Source organism: Eriocheir sinensis, chromosome 20 (genome assembly GCF_024679095.1).
Source record: "Eriocheir sinensis breed Jianghai 21 chromosome 20, ASM2467909v1, whole genome shotgun sequence".
Classification (NCBI taxonomy): domain Eukaryota; kingdom Metazoa; phylum Arthropoda; class Malacostraca; order Decapoda; family Varunidae; genus Eriocheir; species Eriocheir sinensis.
This window is the reverse complement of record NC_066528.1, coordinates 3,364,815-3,378,124: the sequence shown is the minus strand read 5'-3', so window position 1 is coordinate 3,378,124 and position 13,310 is coordinate 3,364,815. Positions and strand designations below refer to the sequence as shown.

Genomic DNA, 13,310 nt, shown 5'->3' with positions numbered 1-13,310 from the left:
CAAGACATTAGTGAATTTTATTCGCTTCCACTCATAAAATCCATAATGGATTTTAGTAACTTCCACCACCCACCGCCTATGACACTTCCAAGAAAGGTCAAGCGGGGTATGTCAAGTCAGAAGTGGGCGCAGCCCATATAAAGGAAGTGCTTTGCCTGAAACCTAAGATGTACTCTATCAAATTGCATGATCCCTCAAGCGGCGAGGATGCAGAAATAAAAAAGCTAAAGGGTACCTCACTATAGTTTGAGAAACTATAATCATGAAAAATACAGACAGGTACTGCAAGGGCGGGGTGGATAAGGCACGCCTCTATAGCATCCGCACCCTGAAAGGTCAGGTATGCACTACCTCCATTGAGAAGGCGACTTTAAGCGCATTAGACAACAAAAGAGTGCATCTGCTCTCTGATGACAGCATGCCGGGTAATCCTTCTCGTGTTTTACGAGAGCTTATGGCCACCCTGATTTACCTGAGAATCTGCGTCAAATGCGGAGGACATCTCAAACTGCTTCTACTAGCCGCGCCACTACTGCCACTACTGCTAGTACTACTCATAATGTTGTCAGGGATACTTTAAGTGAAAGTGGTGATGAGGTGTGTATAGTCACGGAACTAGACCAGTGGCGTGTAATCTATGGAGAAAAGATATAGGAAATACAACGTAGAGAACGTTAATCGATCAAACAAGAAAGAGGAGAGAAAACCAATGTCTCCCCATCGCGCCAGCTACCAGCAGCGTCAAAATCATCTCCACGGTTGCCTTTATCCTCACCCTCCCACCCCGAGAATAGCATGGAGATTCCTCCCCACCGGGCTGGGTTTCAGACAAAGGAGCTCACGCGAGTGGCTGTAACGGTGACAGAGCTCGCGCTAAAGCAATCATTGATATAAAGGTCGAATATATAGGTATATGACAGCTCACAATAAACTCGAGTATATTTCCATCTTGCAGAAGGTACTCGAGAGCTATAACCACGCCTCACGCACGTCTAGGAAAAACCCCAGCCGAAGTACATGCCATGAAGGACCCGCGAGGAATCATTCGTCAGTTTAAGAAAATGCATAATTATAAAAACAGAGAAAAGCGTCAAGGTAAAGCCAGTCGTGTGCTGAACATCGGGGACTACGTTCGACTCGTGGGCGCGACGCTCAAGATATTTCCTAATGACCTCGAATTCACCAACAAGAAGAAAAAAAAAAGCACCTCCCCTCGCCTTTGTTCACAAGGATCTTGTTTTGTTGTTGGCTAAACTCTCCCCCGACAAGCGGACAAAAGTAATTGCAGTGTTGAACAAGAAACATATAGATTGCTTGTCAGAAGTGTTTCTAAATTTCCTAAAAACTAATCTTACGCGAAATACAAAGATTGTGAAATCCCTGAACAAATATAAAAAACACATAAGGAAACTCGCCAACAAGGGGGTAAGTACACTAAAAAAAAAAAAACTACTGAGAACGCAGCGGGGCGGCGCTATACTCTCTGTGCTGTTACCTCTGGCAGCTAGTGTCATAACTGGTCTTTTAACAAAATGAAGGAATATTGTCTCATCCCGAAATCAACAGCAGAACAATTTTTACTCAAGTCTTCTACGGGGAGCCGTAACATAAAACGAAACAGAAAGACGGACGAGGAAAAAAAGAAAAGAGTGCGGAAACCGTTGTCGGGTTCGACGGTCAAGGCGTCAACTGCATTAAAAAATATAAAGAGACGCGCGCTGCAAGATGTATTAACCCCAAACAACCACCCGCCATCTATAGCGGCCATAGGTCCTCGCACGACGTTCCCCACCAATACTATCGATTCGAAACCTGCCATAGATAACAGGATTGATGTTAGAATGAAAGCAGCTCAAAGGATTACGCCAAAGCTGTCTTAGCTCTCATGAAACATACTCCAGGAATTACATGGGATACAAACGGAAATCTTTTGAGCCCCATTAATAATTTTAACGTCATTGATATATTGCAAACCTTAAGTGACGTCAACAGCAAATTAGGCTTCAAAGCTGATGATATACCATTTATTAAAATGCTTTTAAAAAACACTAACTTAGATCCTCATTTATACGCAATAATAAGGCAAGGAAGCAACTGTTTGGAGGAGGTGGGGAGGAAGGAGAAGTGCCCCAATTCGGGCAAAGCCGCCCCACGCCTTCTTTCTCCGCCCCGCGCGGATGCCGGGTATGACGTGGGAGAATTATCGCGTATAAAAAGGATTTTGTTTTGGGGTGGGATATACACTTGTGTGACCTCGCAGGACAGGGAGACTCTAAGCGTGAGTAAGAGCGAGAATTAATATATATTTTCTATAAACATGTCAGACTATCCCATCATTCCTGTGAAGGGCGAATGACCGATCGCCAGTTCATTGACGACAGTGTGTGTTTAGTAGCCACCATCAACGCCAGCAGTTTTAAACTTAGCGGTATAGCCAAGGACTTGGCTGAAGTGTATGGCTATGCTAATCTCTTTGAAAATCGGAAACAACTTTATAATTTGAACAGAGTCGTTTGGAGTGACAGACCGAATGTGGGGTCGCTGGTAGTGAAGGAACCACCTACGGAATCAAATTATCCCATTGTGGTGGGTATGGTGACTCAATTTTGTCAGGGTGAATCTGTAGAATATAATGACGTGTCAAGATATTTTATTGAAACCAGCAGAGATATGCATTATGTGAACGGTTTAATGTCGGACACCAAGCAAAGCAGACGCGATAATTTTAAATGTTGCCTCAATGAGCTAGGTGATTATGTAAAGCAGAAAAAAAACATTCGAAAAGTCATTTTCCTACCGGCGTAGGACGAAGGGGAAAGATGGATCATGAATGGAACGTGGCCTACTTGAAGGAGCTAAGATCTTTTGCCCACCAACTAGATTTGAATAACGTTAAGGTAATGCTCTTGGGGCAGGAAGAGGGGACGAAGAATCTCCCCGCGAAAGCCTCAACTGCCGGGGATGGGCGACAGACACAAACCACTGTGTAGCTATAAAAATTACGTACGCCCTGACCCCATCATTATATTCTAAGTACTTTCGAAGTTTCTTAAATAAGCATAAAGATTATCCTGTTTTTAAACTTGCCACAAGATTACAGTCGGACAAAACTCTGGTGTGTGGCGTGTATTGCATTCAATTCGTATACTTATGTAATAAAATAGGCTTAGAGAGGACTAGTCAGTTTTTGAAAGATAATTATGATTTAGGAAATTTTTTGAAGAATGACAGAAAGGTGTTAACATATGCTTATAGAATGTTTAAAATGCCCCCATGTATAAAAACATTTTGTCAATCTAGTCAAGGACTGACTTACAAGCATTGTATTTCTAAGATATGTGGCTAACTTATTAAATGCTACAATGTGCGTGTGTGTGTGTAAAAAATGTAGAGCAGTAGCATGTGGCTTATTCATTTATGGCGTGTGTGTGCATTTATATGTAGTTATTAAGAACAAGGATTCTGTTTTTTTTCGTGCGACGTGACCGGATGGGCGTGAGTTTGTTCACGCTTTCCTATGTGTAAAAAATGTAGAGAAGTAGTATGTAGCTTATTCATTTATGGCGTGTGTGTGTGTGTGTGTGTGTGTGTGTGTGTGTGTGTGTGTGTGTGTGTGTGCAATTATATGTAGTTATTAAGAACAGGATTATGTTGTTGTTGTTTTTTTTCGTGCGACGTGACCGGGTGGGTGTGAGTTTGTTCACGCCTTCCTATTGTTCGGAAGTAGCATGTGGCTTATTCATTTATGGCGTGTGTGTGCATTTATATGTAGTTATTACGAACAATGATTCTGTTTTTTTTCGTGCGACGTGACCGGATGGGCGTGAGTTTGTTCACGCTTTCCTATGTGTAAAAATGTAGAGAAGTAGCATGTAGCTTATTCATTTATGGCGTGTGTGCAATTATTTGTAGTTTTTAAGAACTGGATTCTGTTTTTTTTTCGTGCGTCGTGACCGGGTGGGTGTGAGTTTGTTCACGCCTTCCTATTGTTCGGAAGAAGTATGGCTTGTGGTTTTGGGCATGTGTGCGCGTGTTTGCATACATGTGTGTGTCCCCTATAACCTGGGGTAGCCTCGGAAGAAGAAAAGGCTTGTGGTAGTGTGCGCCTGTTTTTTTTTTTTTTCGTGCGACGTGACCGGGTGGGTGTGAGTTTGTTCACGCTTTCCTATGTGTAAAAACTGTATAGACGTAGTATGTAGCTTAGTCATTTATGGCGTGTGTGTAGTTATATGTAGTTATTAAGAACAGGATTCTGTTTTTTTTTCGTGCGACGTGACCGGGTGGGTGTGAGTTTGTTCACGCCTTCCTATTGTTCGGAAGAAGAATGGCTTGTGGTTTTGGGCATGTGCGCGCGTGTTTGCATACATGTGTGGGCGTGTCCCCTATAACCTGGGGTAGCCTCGGAAGAAGAAAAGGCTTGTGGTAGTGCGCATATGCCCCAAATAACCCCGGGTGGCTTAGTCAGTCCCTAACGTTGCGAGAGTAGCATCATGGAGGAAGTCTTCGCCGTCATGAACTTACAACAACAACAGCCCCACGCTGCCGCTGCAACTCTTCATGCTGACGATGTTGACGATCAGATAATGGGTCAAGCTGCATTAGAAGTTGAAGCCATGGATAACACATCCCAAGCTGAAGCCGTGGATAACATCACATCCCAGAAACGAGGTGAGATATCCGCCTCTTGTATTTTTTTCTGCGCACAAGCGCTGGTGTGTGTGTGTGTGTGTGTGTGTGTGTGTGTGTGTGTGTGTGTGTGTGTGTGTGTGTGTTTAAAAAATATATATATATATTTCTTGTCATTTCAGCGGATGTTGGTGGTGGTGAGGTGGGGGATGTTCCAGAAACTCCCAAGTCTACCGGTGAACACATCACGGGCGAGTCATTGGGCAACAACAACCGCGGCGCGTTGGGAGGTGTTGGTAAAATGGGGAGGCGCGTGCTGAGAGAGGGGCTTCTGCGACTTCTGAAGGATGTGATACCTCCATTACCAGTGTCTCGTCTGAAGAACGACCCACCGGCCAGCGTAACGCATAGTAAGTATTTTTTTATTCTTACAAAAGAGAGAGAGAGAGAGAGAGAGAGAGAGAGAGAGAGAGAGAGAGAGAGAGAGAGAGAGAGAGAGAGAGAGAGAGAGAGAGAGAGAGAGAGAGAGATTGATTTTTTTTTGTCTAATAATGTTTCTCTATCTTTTCATAAGTCCACGGCAACAACAACAGACACGCTTCGGTGATGGTGTGTCTTGACTCTCCGTCGGGCGCTGAATCGCGAGAGCGGCGGCGAAGTCATCTGCAGCAAAAAGATCATGAAATGCGTCAATCACGACTGGAAAAAAAAATGCAGCATATGGCGGAAGTGTTGCGGCAGCTCCAGCAGCAGGAGACGCACCAGAGACGACAAGATCGCGACCGGGGACAAGAACGGCGGCGAAGAATGACAAAGAATAATATGCCGAAGCAGCAAGAACACCGGGACCCAAGACTGTCTCAGAAGAGCCTCCACAAAGTTGGGAGAAAAAAACTTCAGGTGGCCAAACGTCAGGCGGGTCTCTTCTCCTCAGCGGCGGCGTACGGTCGGGGAAAACCAATGAAAAAAAATCTCTCTGTGACCAAGAAACTCGTCTTTGAAGATCCACCAGCGCGGCGTGCAGCAGCAGCAGCGGCCGCTGGAGAAAATCTCGCGCCACAACCGGGCCCTTCCAATGCGGCTCGTGCGGACGAAACAAATGAAAGCTTCTCAAGCACTGACCTTCCTTCAGCTTTCAATTCTTTGAATTTTTCTCATAGCATGGACGTGAATAATATTATAAATGTTCTTGATGAGAGTCCTATATTTAGTGCTTAGCAATTTTTTTTATATAATATGTACTCGCTCTGTGTGTATTATTTTTTATATATATGTACTTGTGTTGTGTATTTTTTTTCTTCATTTTTTTTTTATGGCGAATGTGTATTTTTGTTTTTAGGCTTAGCATGTATTTAGTCTGGATTAAGAAAGAACAAATTAGCCTGGATTAAGAAAGAACAAATAAAATAGACTAGTAGGCTTAGCATGTATTTAGTCTGGATTAAGAAAGAACAAATTAGCCTGGATTAAGAAAGAACAAATAAAATAGACTAGTAGGCTTAGCATGTATTTAGTCTGGATTAAGCAAGAACAAATTAGCCTGGATTAAGAAAGAACAAATAAAATAGACTAGTAGGCATAGCATGTATTTAGTCTGGATTAAGAAAGAACAAATTAGCCTGGATTAAGAAAGAACAAATAAAATAGACTAGATTAAGGTAATATAATAACTTGTCATACCATTTTTTCCACTATATTTCAATAAAAATGTATAAAATCTACTTTTCCCGTTCCTACCCCAAGACAATCGATATAACTCCAGTCAATATGAAAATCAACAGTAACACACGCACACACACACACACACGCTTATGCTGGCAAACTGAAAAATCAATAGCGGGTAGAGGGAGGGGTAGTGGTACCCTCAGACTGACCATCAAGTCACCGGTAGGGCATAGAGGGGGGACACGCACACACATGCTGGCAAACTGGAAAAAAAATCAATAGCGGGAGAGGGAGAGGGAGGGGGAAAGGTAGCCACAGGCCTCCGCCCAACAAGGCACCGCTCGCGCTAACCGATCCCCGGCAGGAGGGTGACGCCCCGGCACGGTGCGAAAGGACCGATCCCCCGGCAGGAGGGTGACGCCCCGGCACGGTGCGAAAGGACGCCCCTAACCGATCCCCTGAACAAGGCACCGCTCGCGCTAACCGATCCCCGGCAGGAGGGCGCGAAAGGACGCCCCTAACCGATCCCCCGAACACGTCACCGCTCGCGCTAACCGATCCCCGGCAGGAGGGCGACGCCCCGGCACGGCGCGAAAGGACGCCCCTAACCAATCCCCGGCAGGAGGGTGACGCTCAGGCCTCCGGGGAGACACGATGGCGTGGAAGGTGGTGGGTGTTTGGGGTGGGGTGGGTGGGTGGGTGGGGGGGGGGGGGGGAATGGTCACTTTTGGGTAGGTTTGTGACCACTCCCCGGTTGGGTAGTGGGGAGGTCCCCTCGGCGGCTGGCTGCCCGCGCGGCTGGCTGGCCGTCCGGCTGACTGGCCGCACGGCCGGCCGGGAAATTCGACGTACAAAAATTTTTCGACGTCAAAAATTTTTCGACGTCATTTTTTTTTGACTGCAAATTCTTGATTATGCTTGCGAATTATTTTGGTCCCGTCACTGTCACCATTACCTACTACTCCGCTCCCTCCCTTTCAAAACTTATCTTCCATCGAACCTGCGACTTAACTAATGGAATAATCTCTCTGTAAGAATTTATTTAGCTTTCAAGGGCGACGTTCATGATTACTAGGCTTAAACATTTTCTTCTCTTTTATATGAATTTTTCTGAAGTTGATGATTTTTTTTCTTTTCGATTTTTTTTAGTAAGTGAACTAAGGGAGGCATTGTCCTTAGAGTTTTTGTAGCTTATAAGATTTTTTTTTCTTTATTTGATTTAGCTCGTTTTTTTGTGTGTGGTTGAGGGATTTACAACTGTGTGTGTGTGTGTGTGTGTGTGTGTGTGTGTGTGTGTGTGTGTGTGTGTGTGTGTGTGTGTGTGTGTGTGTGTGTGTGTGTGTTTGTGTGTGTGTGTGTGTGTGTGTGTGTGTGTGTGTGTGTTTTGTCCTACTGTTTGCAAGTGCTATATAGGTGTCTGTCTGTCTGTCTGTCTGTGTGCCTCTCTCTCTCTCTCTCTCTCTCTCTCTCTCTCTCTCTCTCTCTCTCTCTCCCTCTCCTTACATACACGTAGTAGTATCCGCATCGTCAGGTCGTGTTGGGCGCCGTTGTACCGCTTTTTCCCATCCTTGAGGAGACACTGTTCGCCATAGAACCTGGCGGGCACAAAGACGCCTTCGCCCCATCCGCCGTCTCCTGCACCCGCCACTGAATAAACAACTTGTTATTTCACTGCAAACAGCCCTCGCAGCGGCCACCATTCACCCGTTTTCTATACCGCCCTGACGCGTGAGAGGTGTGTCTGCCCCGCTGCTGCCCCCTGATGCTACGAGGGCCAACTATTTCCATGTAAAGTGTCCGAAGTGTCCCGTTGGCGCACTTCCAGACTCTTTCCTGTCCTTCCTCCCTTCCTTCCTGCTCGTCCCGCTTCTATATGCACCTTACGCCTCGAAGAACCGATAGCACAAGAAAGTATGAGTGTATAACTATTTCTCTACTACTAAAGGAAACACGGAATTGTATCTCCAGGATCGTTGAAAAAATAAAATAAAAATGAAAGCCGAAAATATATCTAAAAAAACATTCGTGTATGCACCATACGCCCCCAAAACATTAAGATAAGAAATGTAAGACGGTAAAACTACTTCTGTACCGCTAAAAGAAAGACGGAAACGTATCTTCGGGATCGTTAAGAAATTATAATAAAATTACAAATAAAAAAAACATTAACAAAAGGAAAAAAAAAAAAAATTCTTTACCATTAGAAGGAGAGAGAGAACGGAAGATTATGACGAATATGAACATGGAAGAAGAAAGAGGGGATGAAAGAGCACGAACACCAAAAACAAGAACAACAAGAACAACAACAACGAAAACACGAGAAGGAGGAAAAAGAAGAAGAGAAAGAGGAGGAAAGAAACAGAGAGAGAGGTAAAAGAGGGAGATGAAAAAAGGAAGGAAATGAAGAATAGTAATAAGAATCCTAAGAGTAAGAAGAAGAAAAAGAAGACAAGAACACGAACGAGAACAAGAAATGGAGGAGGAGGAAGAAGAGGAAGAGGAGGAAAAGGATGAGGATGAAGATGTGAAGGAGGAAGAAGAGAAGGAGGAGGAGGTGGAAAGGGATGAGGATGAGGAGAATAAGGAGGGGGAGGAGGAAGAATAGGAAGGGGAAGAAAATAAACAGAGAGAAGGGTAGATACAAGAAAAGACTTATATACGTACTGGAATAAACAAATACACGCGGGCGCTGTTGTGTCTAAGACGAGGGTGTGTCCTGAACTACTGGAAGAAGGGGAAAACAAATTAACAGAGAAAGGAGAGAACAGGACACGACTTCTACCAACCACCCTTAAACACACACAGGCACACACACACACACACTGACATACACACACTGACACACACACACACACACACACACCTAACCGCCCCCATGACACACACACCTAACCCCCCTCTCTTACACACGGGAGTATAAGGGTTTCGAGGTGATTGGATTCTGTGACAGTGCTATGAGCGGCCGTTATGGGTCCGCGTCCAGCTACCGGCGGCCCGTTGCTGTGCGTCGCCACTCGTTTAGATTGCCTGTATTTCAAACCCTAATTCTGAAGTCCCAAAACCCGGATGATGGAAGGGCCGAAGGGGTTAGTGGGCGGAACTGATTTATGGGATTGTAGTGGATATTGAGTGTGGTGTTGATTGTCTAAAGTGGAATGGAAGACTGTTGGGGGTGAGACTGCTCTCTCTCTCTCTCTCTCTCTCTCTCTCTCTCTCTCTCTCTCTCTCAAAACGATTGACTCCTTTAAAAATAAGCTCGACGTATAGTTCCTTCAACTTAATATTAACTAAAGTAGGAATGTAAAGTTTTGGAGCTATCTGATTAATGTAGAATAACTTTGGTTTAAGGACAGATCACCTAGTCTGGACCATGGGGGTCTGTGTGGTCTGAATTTCCATGCAAATCTATGTGAATCTCTCTCAATCTATCTATCTATCTATCAATCTATCCGTCCATTCATACGAGAAATAATCTGATCTACAGTAAGTTCGTTGAGACACGTTACTACAGTCTGGACCAGTGAGATTAGTATTAGACATCTTCAGCCCTTGTTCTGGTTCAGTGTGATACAGTGATGCCAACAGCCTTCCTCTGTCTCTATATTCTCCTGCCTACGACTTAAATGCTTTCGAGAGGGGAGTATCAACACGTTTTCCGTTCCACTTTCGGCTGCTCTTATCATCTATTCGCAAGAGCAGCCCCAGCGGTCTTCTTTGTGTCCTCTTTCCATTTCTCTAACTTCCTCCTTTCCAGTAAATTGTAATATGGATGCTACATTTAAAATAATTCTTCCCCACCTTAATCTGAATATCTTTTTTTGCACCATCTCTTCCAACTCCGCTTGAGACTATGGGTCATATTACTAAAAATTTCAGCGCCCAAGAACACATATTTGACAAGGCTTTCGTAGGAGTTTGAGGCATATCCAGGGGTAGTTTTGTGGCCCTGGTGGTAGTTTGACCCTTCCTCTGTACCGTGAACCTAAAGAAACACTCATGAGAACCTGACTGATCCCCTCTTTGGCCTTTGGAAATAGTTGATGTGAGAAGCGAAAGTGTCTTACAATACCGACATACACCAAACGTTATACATAAAGGCGAATACAACATCTCACACCGTTGGCAGTGAGGAATGTTATTTGATCGTACTCTCGGCCACTTGTGTGTACGCCTCTGCTCAGCATTTTGGCATTTCCCTCCTGCAATATTTACCCCGTGTAAATATTAAACAGCCAAGGTAACATTACACGAGCGGGAATATGTTTAGTCTAGAGCATAACGCGTCAGGAGTAATATTCCCAGACACTCGTGTACACGCCGGCCCGCTGTCACCAAGGCTTGCATACTCAGACGCTTTCGGCTCTCACAACAGATATTTCCCAAGGCCACAAAGGAGATTAGTCGGGTTCTCACGAGTCTTCTTTCACGATTGTGGCGCAGAAGCCTTGTCAGACTACCACAAGGCTCATAACACTACCCATGGAAATACTACTAACACAACCTCCACGTAAGTCAGATCAAATGTGTGTGTGTGTGTGTGTGTGTGTGTGTGTGTGTGTGTGTGTGTGTGTGTGTGTGTGTGTGTGTGTGTGTGTGTGTGTGTGTGTGTGTGTGTGTGTGTGTGTGTGTGTGTGTGTGTGTGTGTGTGTGTGTGTGTGTGTGTGTGTGTGTGTGTGTGTGTGTGTGTGTGTGTGTGTGTGTGTGTGTGTGTGTGTGTGTGTGTGTGTGTGTGTGTGTGTGTGTGTGTGTGTGTGTGTGTGTGTGTGTGTGTGTGTGTGTGTGTGTGTGTGTGTGTGTGTGTGTGTGTGTGTGTGTGTGTGTGTGTGTGTGTGTGTGTGTGTGTGTGTGTGTGTGTGTGTGTGTGTGTGTGTGTGTGTGTGTGTGTGTGTGTGTGTGTGTGTGTGTGTGTGTGTGTGTGTGTGTGTGTGTGTGTGTGTGTGTGTGTGTGTGTGTGTGTGTGTGTGTGTGTGTGTGTGTGTGTGTGTGTGTGTGTGTGTGTGTGTGTGTGTGTGTGTGTGTGTGTGTGTGTGTGTGTGTGTGTGTGCATGTGTTTAGACTTGGTCACACAAATATAACTTCCTTGGCAAAACTTTAAATCCGAAGCATTTTCATTTCTTCATAATTGTTTTCAGCTCTGCACACACACACACACACACACACACACACACACACTCTCTCTCTCTCTCTCTCTCTCTCTCTCTCTCTCTCTCTCTCTCTCTCTCTCTCTCTCTCTCTCTCTCTCTCTCTCTCTCTCTTTCTGCCATGAAAACCTTGTACGAATACGAATTTTCAAAAGCCATGAAATAATTAGACTGAAATGATTTGCTAACGTTGCCTCGGTAAAAGTAATACAGAGCTTTCCACGTAATTATATTGGAGGCGCCGAACGTTAATGCATTTCACGTAAACTCGAAAAAACGTTCAAGTTGTTCAAATGAACGTCCGAATGATGAAAAAACTCCAGGTACTCGAAAAAATAATAGTTGAAAAAGCAGACAAGCGAAAAATATATCCCAGTAAAAATAGATTATCATTGACAGAACAGTTAAGTGAATAAGAATACGGAAGAGGAAAGAGGAAATGAATGAGGAAGAAAATAAGGAATAGTAATAATGAAAAGAATAAGAGGAATAAAATACACAGCAACAAGAACACGAAAAACAAAAACAACAACAACAGCGAGAACAAGAGATGGAGGGGGAGGAGGAGGAAGAAAAGAGGAAGGAAGATGAGGAGGAAAAAGGGGAGGAGTAGGAGGAGGATGGAAGATGAGGAGGAGGAAGGGGAGTAGTAGTAGTAGTAGTAGTAGTAGTAGTAGTAGTAGTAGTAGTAGTAGTAGTAGTAGTAGTAGTAGTAGTAGTAGTAGTAGTAGTAGTAGTAGTAGTAGTAGTAGTAGTAGTAGTAGTAGTAGTAGTAGTGGTATTAGTAGTAGTAGTAGTAGTAGTAGTAGTAGTAGTACTGGTAGTGATGATAATAGTAGTGATAGTAGTGATAGTGGTAGCAGTAGTGATAGTGATAACAGTAGCAGTAAATGATAGTGGTATTATTAGTAGTAGTAGTAGAGTAAAGTATTATTAGTAATGGTAGTAATAGTAGTAGTAGTAGTAGTAATGATAGTAATAGTAGTAGTAGTAGTAGTAATGATAGTAGTAAGTAGTAGTAATAGTAGTAACTGATATTATCATTATTAGTGGTAGTAATCAAGTAGTAGTAGTATTAGTAGTAGCAGTATTATTAGTGGTAGTAGTAGTGGTAGTAGTAGTAATAGTAGTAGTAGCAGTAGTAGTATTAGAAGCAACGGCAGTAGTAGTAGTAGTAGTATTAGTAGTAATGGTAGAAGTAAGTAGTAGTAGTAGTAGTAGTAATGATATTAGTAGTAGTAGTAGTATTATTAGTAGTGTGGTAAAATGATATTAGTAGTAATTAGTAGTATTAGTAATAAGTAGTAACGATGGTATCATTATTACAATTAAACCTATCATCATTATCCAGCTTATCAATAACAAATAACCCAACAAAATACCAGCCACTCAGAAAGACACATCTCCTAACACTACTCTGGAGGCTTCCCGCGTAACACATTATTCACACCACTCGTCAGTATCACATGTTCCTCACTTTTTACTCCGACTCGCCTGAAATATTGGCGCTGACGGACGGCCCGGCCTGTCACGTTAAGTATTCAGAGGGGCGGCAGTACAGGGAAGGCCGATCAGGTGACGGGGTCTGGTGCAACTGTTGTCACGCCTATGATGATAAACGTATTGGCAGGCGACTATAATGGGTGACACTAAGGTCCCTATTCTTAAACGTATCGAGCTTTTATTATTTTCTAAGGCCACAAAGAAAATTAACCGGGCTGACACGGGAGATTTTCCAGTTCAAGGTGCAGAAGTCGTGTAAAACTATCACTAGGATCACTAAACAGTCCGTGAAAATCCCGGCAGTTTCAAAAGGAAGCTTTCGAAAACTTTCGGCGAACTGAGGACTTAGGACTTAGGAGGTGACTGATGTGTTAG

At 43.9% G+C, this 13,310-nt stretch overlaps 1 long non-coding RNA gene across 1 annotated transcript; it reads left to right on the top strand.

The window, feature by feature from the left end:
- Window positions 1-4,823: 4,823 nt before the first annotated feature.
- LOC127001098 (uncharacterized) lies at window positions 4,824-6,345 on the top strand. The gene is made up of 2 exons (XR_007754702.1): window positions 4,824-5,036; window positions 5,201-6,345. It is a non-coding gene; the product is annotated as an uncharacterized LOC127001098 (long non-coding RNA).
- The last annotated feature ends 6,965 nt before the right edge of the window (window positions 6,346-13,310 follow it).